Below are 9,573 nucleotides of genomic sequence, written 5' to 3' on the forward strand. Positions count from 1 at the left end.
GATAATTATTTTTTTTCACTTGACTAACATTTTAGACCAAAAGGAAACAAAAAAAAACCTTGAAAACGGCGTATTAGGGCCAAGTATGGAAAAAACAATTGTCACTTTTTTTCTTGCAGATTTGCCACTTTAATATAGTAAATCTGTGACTTTTTTCCCGCAGATATGCCACTTAAAATCTCGTAGATTTGCCACTTTAATCTTGTACATTTGCAAGTTTTTTCTTGTAGATTTGCCACTTTAATCTTGTAAATTTGCCATCTTTTTCTCTTAGATTCGTCACTTTAATCTCGTCAATTTGCAATTTTTTTCTCGTCTTAAGCTTCCACGTGTTGCCTGTTGCATATGAAAACTGCATGCAGAAGCCTCATGGCTTTGTTTCACTGTTTATAAATTGTTGATCCCCACTAATTGCAGTCATAAACTGAAATTTTAGCAGGCAAATGCCCACTGACAAGGCAAGCAGCGGCCTGTTCAAATGTGACACGTTCACTGTATGGCCATTTCTTGTAAAGAAATATAAATTATTTATTATTATCAATAACTTATTATATATGCATGTATTAATGATACACATTAACCCTTTGGAGTCTCCGGCTATTTTGTTGATTTTGTAATACTCTCATTCTGCCACTTAAAAATTTTTTTTTTTTTCATTTGACTAACATTTTAGACCAAAATGAAACCAAAAAAACCTAGAAATCTGAATATTTAAAAAAAAGATTTTTTTGTCAAAACTACGCGGTGTATTAGGGCTAAGTATGAAAAAATTGCCACTTTTTTTTCTTGCGAATTTGCCACTTTAATCTTGTACATTTGTAAATTTTTTCTTGTAGATTTGCCACTTTAATGTCGTACATTTGCAAGTTTTTCCTCTTAGATTTGACTATTTAATCTCGTAAATTTGAGTTTTCTCTCTTAGATTTGCCACTTTAATCTTGTAAATTTGCAAGTTTTTCTCATAGATTTGCCACTTTAATCTCGTACATTTGCAAGTTTTTTCTTGTAGATTTGCCACTTTAATCTCGTACATTTGCAAGTTTTTTCTTGTAGATTTGCCACTTTAATCTCGTAAATTTGCATGTTTTTCCTCTTAGATTTGCCACTTTAATCTCGTAAATTTGCGAGTTTTTCCTCTTAGATTTGCCACTTTAATCTTGTACATTTGCAAGTTTTTTCTTGTGATTTGCCACTTTAATCTCTTAAATTTGCAAGTTTTTTTCTTGGATTTGCCACTTTAATCTCGTAAATTTGCAATTTTTTTTCTTGTGATTTGCCACTTTAATCTCGTAAATTTGCAAGTTTTTTCTCGTAGATTTGCCACTTTAATCTCGTAAATTTGCAAATGTTTTTTCTCAAAATTTTACCCCTCTCCCCCGGATCCATATATATTGTTTTTACATACTTGGCCCTACTACACCGTCGTACAAAACACAATCATGCTCAGTAAAGAATTTTTAAATGTTGCAAATCTGAACACAGATTGCATATATAACATATAAAAAGTAACAGTTTATATTGTACTAACATGGTGCATTACAGATTAATTAGAGTGGGACACGGGGGCAAAAAAGGTGGTAGGCCTACTATTGTATATTTTAGAAACTGGTAAGCAGAAATGCAACCATGTCAGTTTGCTTTTTCATACATAACATATAACTCTTTGTCGTAAATGGAAGACAACATTTAGAATCACCTCAGCAAGCATTTATATTTTAAATGTGCATTGTGCAGGAGCCCTGCAGTAAGACCTGCAGGTGCCCTTTCTAAGTCAGGAACATTGCTTTAGCACAGATCAATCCAATCAATGACTGACAGTTGTGGGTTAGTACAAGTTTCACTTTTAAAGAGATTACATGGATTTAACTTTCTCCCCTATACCATACATCCTGTACAGGGGATCTCCTCAGAGGTCTCAGTCAGAAATCCTCCACTGATCTCTCAGGGGTCGGCCCTCACCAGAGAGGCTGCCAGCCAATCAGGTGAAGGCCCAGCACATCTCACCAGCTGTGAGCGAACCGATTGGCTAGACTCTGATGGGACGGCTGTGGGTTCATGAATAATGCAGGTCGGAGCTGGTCTGTAGTTTGGGCGTAAGAAACAGGACAGGAAGAGGTTAACAGACATCTCTGGGTTCCTCTTGAATAGCTCAGGTGTATGAATTGTAATACTTCATGAGTTATTGTAATAAGCGATGCAAGGAATGTGCAAAAGTGAACAGTATCTCACACATGCCTCAAAACAAGTATTCTTATTATTTACTTATTTATTTATTTATTTATTTATTTTCTTCCATCTTTTTCTTTCTTCCATGTATTTCATCCTTTTGGTTGTTAATCCTTTTTTTGAAATGTATTTTTTATTTATTATGTATGTGTATATATATGTGTGTATGTATATATACAGATAAAGATAAACAGATATGAAAAGTTGAAGAGGTGGCAAAACAAAACAAAACAAAAAAAACACAGCATCAAAATTCTGCTTCAAATATTCCCAGTTTTCCTGAAGCTTTCTAGCATTTGGACAAGTTGCCTGGATTTTTCCTGAAGTGCAGGTGTGTTTGTTTGTGTGTGAGTGTAAGGCCTTTGTGTCGTCGATCCATATATATGTATATTACTCTGTCCATTTACAATTTCATGTCAGTGGCTGTATATGTATGTCTACGTTCGGATGTTTGGGCAGTTGTTTGTGTTGTAACATGGGTGGATGTTTCATAAAAAATCTAAAATTTTCTTTCTAGAAATAAGCATGTTGAACATTTAAAGATAAAATAGGACAAGATAGATTATCTAACACTTCTGAATCGAAAGATTGTTTTTTTTTTATCTTGGTAAGAAACAAATAATCATCAGGTCACTCTGCTCGGGCCAGTTCATCGCTGCTTACAGCTTTAATTTATCTTGTTTTAAGAGTTAATTTCTTATTTTAAGTGTTCAACATGCTTATTTCTAGATTTAATAATCTTAATTTAAGAAATTGTCATGTGAAATTATCTGTCCATGCAGCAAGATCATTTCCCTCAGATTTACTGTTTTTATCTTGTTTTTAGACACACCTTTTTTGCAGTGTGTTGGTGTGGCAGGAGTCCTAACATGCAATAATTCTTTCTTGTCATGAATGCTGAGGCTGTATGTGAGATAGTTGCACATTCACACAGAGTGGTGAGTCAGCTGACTGTATGTGGAAGGCAGGAAGAAGCAGGCTGGGCTCCAACCAGAAGTGTCCTACACTGGCCAAAGGGCCACAGTATACATATATAGCTAGACCTATATATCTAGGTCAGGGATAGGCAACTGGAGGCCCGGGGGGCCACATACGGCCCGCACCCTCACTTGAAGTGGCCCTCAGTACAGCTACATGCATTTGAGCATGAAATCTTAAAAGTGCAGTGTAAAAATGCATAAAATAACTTCTTGCAATTAATGTTGGTCTGCTGTTCTTGCACTAAAAAAAACAAATCTCAGTAAGTGGTTATTTTTTATTTGCTTCAAACCTTTTGTATTCCTATTTATACTGTTAAACATGCATTTGAGCTTGAAATATGTTAAGTTACTGCACTGTAAACATATTTAAAATTGCAGTTTCATCATATCTGGTGCACGGTCCTAAATGTGGCCCTGTGGTAGTGAACATGAACATTTGTGGCCCCCTCCAGCATTTAAGTTGCCCATCCCTGGTCTAGGTCTTCCTGTGGTGGAGATGAATGGACACTTCTGTGACTTGCCCAAGTCTTATTGTGTTACTATGTATTTTACACACATTCTTACAGACTGTTATATATTATTTTGTATTATTTGAAGTTGCTGTTTTAACAGTAACCTTCATAGAAACAAACCTGATGATAGACTTAAATGCATCTTTCGCATATCATTTTGTAAAAAGCATCCAATCCTTTATTTCCTTTTAACCCTCTGGAGTCTCCAAAAGCACCAAATCCAGACTTGTTGACTCCATCCAGACTAGAAAACAAAGCAGCGTGGAGCCCTACTGTAAATTTACCTCTAAAGTTCTGGCTGTAAACTGCATGAGGCCAGTTTCAGTTTGATGATGATATACCAAGTAAAACTGGAGACAAGCTCAAATATATTTAATATAAAATGATAGAACTGGATGGAACCCTCTTATATGTTAGGTTTGCAACCTTTGTTCACATTTGCAACATTTAAAATTCTTTATTGAGCATGATAGTGTTTTGAAAGTTAAAAAAAAGATTCAAAATCACATTTTATGTTGGACTAAAGGTCACACAAAATGACTTAAAAAAGACAAAAAGACACAAAATGGCTAAAAAAAGACACAAAAAGATACAAAATTACTAAAAAAAAAAAGAAAAAAAAAAAAGACACAGAATGACAAAAAAAGACACATGAGAAGACAAAATGACAACAACAAAAACAGAGGACACAAAATGACCAAAAATAAAAAAAATCCTAAAAAAGACACAACAAAAGACACATTTATGTTGTTTTTTCTTTGTTTCTTTGGTTCAAAATGTTGATCCAGTAAGTCAGAATAAAAATCAATTATTATCAGGTCATATAGGTGAGGTTGTGCTGAAGGATTCAAATATGGACAAAATAGCCCAAGACTCCATAGAGTTAAGTATCTTTAGGCTTCAGTACAGTGTAGGGTTGCCAACTCCCCGAAAAATAAATAAGGGACACTTCATTGGCAGGGCCGGCCGACCCGATTGCCTTCACCCATCCTGGCGTGGTGGAATTTTTTAGCCCCTTTTTTGTAAGTAAAATGATTTTTTAACAATTTGACTCGAACCTGAATTGAATTAGATGCATATTTTTGTGTGACATGAATACATGGAAAACAAATGATTATCCAGCAATTCACTTTAACACAAAATAACAATTAGGCCCTGTTCTTCAAAGATGTAGTGGAGTTTGCTGATAACAATTTGATTCACTTCTTTTGTTGGCTTTTAAAATGCAGCATGTATGCAATTGAATGGCCATTTTGGAAGATTATAGCATTATTATTATTATTATTATTATTATTATTATTATTATTATATTATTATAGCACCTACATTTTTTATATTGTATATTCATACTTATTCTGCACTGGAATTCTATTCTACTCCTTAATACATACTCCTTCTTTAGACACTTTATTTTTTATTGTATTTTTTTATATTTTATTGCTTGAAGTATGCCTAGGTTGTTCTTTTTATCTATTTTTTTATCTATCTATCTATCTATCTATCTATCTATCTATCTATCTATCTATCTATCTATCTATCTATCTATCTATTCCATAATTCCAAATTGGTTCAGTAAAAAGGCATTAAATTCATGTCATGAACACATGGGGACCTGGTCTTCAAGATTGCACTGGAGTTTGCGGATAACAAATTGATGTATTTATTTTATTGGAGCAGCATGAATACAATTGAATGGCTATTTTGGAGTCATGCCCCGTATTGCCCCGTAAAGCAGTGTCGGCGTCTGTGTCACTGTCACCTACGCATGCTGCTTTGTTGTCTTCTGCTATCTTCTCCTCGACCAATGGGATGAGCGTATTCTGTATCGTCATACTCGTGTGTGAATATGCTGTCAGTTCATTGGTCACAGAGCAGGACGGGGCCTGGGAACAAGTTTACCGTAAATTCACATATAAAGCGCCCTGTTATTAAATTTCCATACGGGACAAAGTGCGTCCCTTTTCACCTCAATACGGGACGGGTGTTTTTGTTTCTTACGGTTACGGGACGGTTGCCAACCCTAGTACAGTGTCATTTCTACTCAGTGGTGGGCCGTCAGGGCCAGCAAGGCCTTCTCTGCTGGCCTAACATAACCAGAAATCATGATCATAATTATGATAAAGGTTAATTTAATTTTTAATTTTCTTTCCCTAAATATCTAAAAGTATTCATATTTCTTCATGTCATATTATGCTCATTCCAGTGCTGTTGTTTTTAGGTTAGAGTTTTTATCCAATCAGAATTCAGCTATCTTATGTTGCCAGGCTGTATGAAATCTGCCCGGGCCTTCAGAATCAACAATGCGGGCGTCTGTGCACTGTAAGTGAACGGGCCAATACAGTTGATAGATAGTTGCGATAGCCAATCAGATCACGAGTTGTGTCAGTAAGGCCCTCTAGCTGGCCTCACGTTGAACGTGACATTTACACGTCCTGTGACTGGATATGGATACTTACTAGTTTGAGCCACGGCAGTGCTATGCAGATCAACAGAGTCACACCCGGCCGGGGCTGCGGTCGAATAGTCAAATTTGCTTAGGAACCTTCCTAACTGAGTGAAATGACCCGGAAGTATTATCGTAGCCGCCATGATAAGAGCTATTCGAATTCTCTAACTGTTAAGGAAAGGAGCTTCAATGCTTCCTTTAGTATCTCCTTTAGCATAGGATACACCGGACCATCCTTTACGAAAGGAAAGGAGGTAATGCCGTCCCACAATTCCTTGCGGTAGCAGCATATAAGGCCGACCGGTCACGAGGAGAAACGACGTCATCAACATTGGCCGTCGCGTGATGACGTAGACTAAGTGTAAGTGCAGTCGGATTCTCTAAACACCGCGATCGTCTTCTCCTAACTCCTCATGAATTCTCCTTCTCATCTTTCCTTGACCTCGTGACGTTTTCCACTGAGGTTAAGGAAAAGTGGTTAGGAAAGGACTTAGGAGCTGATTTTTTTGACTATTCGACCGCAGCCCAGGACTGTTAACGGTATGTAAATAATCTGGCGCATTGGCGCAGCTGTGTGGTTGTACTCAAAGCAACAGGTCACAGAAAGTCGTGATACGTCACGTTTTGACATGAAAACGTTTTTTTTACAAAGAGACTTGTTTATTGTGTCGCTGTCGCCAAAGTATGGCCGTCTTGTTAGTGTCTTTCTGCTATTAAACTGCGATTTTGCCATTTATTGTACAATCTTGTTAAAGCTTGCATATTCTTTGTGGACTCATTTAATAAAACTTTTTGGAAAGATCATTTTAAAGACCCTTTTATTTTTAAGTTTTGACAGAAGCATACCAGATATGTTTTAATTGCTAATGCGGTATTGTTGATTTTTAAAATGCGCCGGATAATAGCCCATTTTGTACACAACTGAGGTGATGCAATGCCTAGTAGTGCTTAAGTGTGTTTCTAACTACTCTCCAGTCCTGGTGTTATAAATGCTGGCATAATGAAAGGTATTTATTGACTAAGTTGGACATCACTGAAGGCCTAAGTGTGAAATGCACTGCCCGCCACTGTTTCTACTTAAATGTGTCATCCTGCTCCAGTTCTGATAAATGTGATTTCTTGGAAAACTGGGAACACAGAGTACTGTGGGTTTTGGCAAAACGTATAGTGCCTGAGCACAGTAGTTCAGTGACATGTAAGAAGTTGCGAAGCCTCCAGTGGTACAGCTGGTCTAACTGCATGCACACAATCACACAATGACTGAATCCTCCTCACAGATTGGACAGGGGTCAATTAAATGTCTGTCAGATTGTACTTCCTTTCAAAAGATGATGTTGGATTGACCAGTATAGTATAGTAGTCCAGGAGATTTTGGTTAAAATGTGTCCACTTCCTATGCATTAATTTCTGTCTCTGTTTAGCATCTTTCAGTCTGTCCTTACATCACATGCATGGCTCCTTTTTCTCCACACAAACTTGGCTATCAGTCAGATTTTTCATTTTATTTTAATTAACAAAGTATAAAGCTGCCAGGAACCCAAAATACAAACAAAAGACACAGGTGTCTATGGAAATGTACCATTATTTTTTTATTTTTTTATTTTTTTTACCATTTATACACATAAAAACAGCAGAAAAAATAAAATAAAACTACAAAACAGAATAACGAACAGTACAAAAGAACTAAATATGACAAACCCTAGTAAGGGCAGCATATATATATATAAAAGGGAAAAAAACAACTATATTGTCATATGTGATATGGTCTAATTCCATATCCAAAGTCCTTACATCACATGCATGGCTCCTTTTTCTCCACACAAACTTGGCTATCAGTCAGATTTTTCATTTTATTTCAATTAACAAAGTATAAAGCTGCCGAAAATACTGAAAATACAAACAAAAGACACAGGTTTCTATGGAAATGTACCATTTTTTTAACCATTATAAACACAAAAACAGCAGGAAAAATAATAATTAATAAAACTACAAAACAGTCAATTTGCATGTAAATTACAAATAGTAATAGTTTTCATTCTAGAAAGAAAATTCACATTTTAAAAATGGACTAAAAACATAAATGGTACACTGTGAAAGCTCCTATGATTGCACTTTAACTAGCTTTCTCAGCTTGTCTACATATGAAAACGTGTATTTTCAATAAATAGATGGACTCCAGAGGGTTAATACCCAATGTAATGGGGGTGAAACAAAGCCACACATTTATACTTTTAAAATGAAGAAGTACCTGAGCCTACAAACTGTGTTTCCTTCACTGCAAAAAAAGGAAAGTTGGGTGAACTCAAAATTTCAAGGCAACAAACTTCGATAAAATTTCAAGTTGGACAATTAAACTAAATATTTTAAGTTTTGTTTTAGAGTTTGCTCAACTCTGAATTCAGATTTTTGTCAACTCAACACGATTGTAACGCCGCTATGAAATGTCAGCTAATGTTGTGACCACAATTTTGAGTTAGCATTGATACGCTAATGGCTACTCTTGTAGCTGAAACAAGCAGCGCCGCTAGCATCAGTTAGCCGCTAGCGTCAGTTAGCCGCTAGCATCAGTTAGCCGCTAGCTTTCGCTAATGACCGAATTTCACCGCTTTCCAGCATTTCACAACAAAGAAATAAGAGTTATCAGAACTATTGTCCCTTGTTGTGAACCCCAACTTAAAGATATAAGTAACAACAACTCACCAACTTGTTTTTGAGCAGACAACTGGCTTCCTTTGTTGTGCTAACTTACATTATTGCCCTAAATGTCAATAATTTATATTTCCAAGTTTTACCAACTTAAATCACTGTTTTAGGTTAAAAAAAATTACAAGTTGGCTTTTTTGCAGTGTTGCTGTAGACTGAGCTACAGTCTGGAACAGATGAAAAAATGTATGGAAGAAATTTTACATTCATAAAGAATGTACTTGAAAACAGGGTTTTGTATCTGTAAATGTTGTTTTGCAAACTTCTAAATGTATGATTGTATTTTTAACGCTTATTTTGTATTAGTACAATGATACAGGTTTAATGTGGCCTGTGGAGAAAGAGAGCATCACGTCTGTTTACAGTTTGTCTTTGTGGCTTTGGTGCATTTCTCACATCAATATTAACATTTTCACAACATTTAGTTCAACCTCCACAACATTTAGTCATTTGTGCTCATCATAGTAGCAGTTTCTCCTTACAACACATTACAAATGCTTTTGGACAGTCATCAAGTGCTTTCATACAACTCTCTGCTGTTTTATAACTTGTTAGATTTATATGTCTAATTACAATACAAAAGTAACTCTGATGAGAGAAAGCATTAAGTCAAGTCAAGTCAAGTCAAGTCAAAGTTTATTTATAGAGCACATTTAAAAACAACCTCAGTTGACCAAAGTGCATTAAGAAGGTTGTTAGAATAATC

The sequence above is a fragment of the Centropristis striata genome, chromosome 7 (assembly GCF_030273125.1).
Source record: "Centropristis striata isolate RG_2023a ecotype Rhode Island chromosome 7, C.striata_1.0, whole genome shotgun sequence".
Lineage (NCBI taxonomy): Eukaryota > Metazoa > Chordata > Actinopteri > Perciformes > Serranidae > Centropristis > Centropristis striata.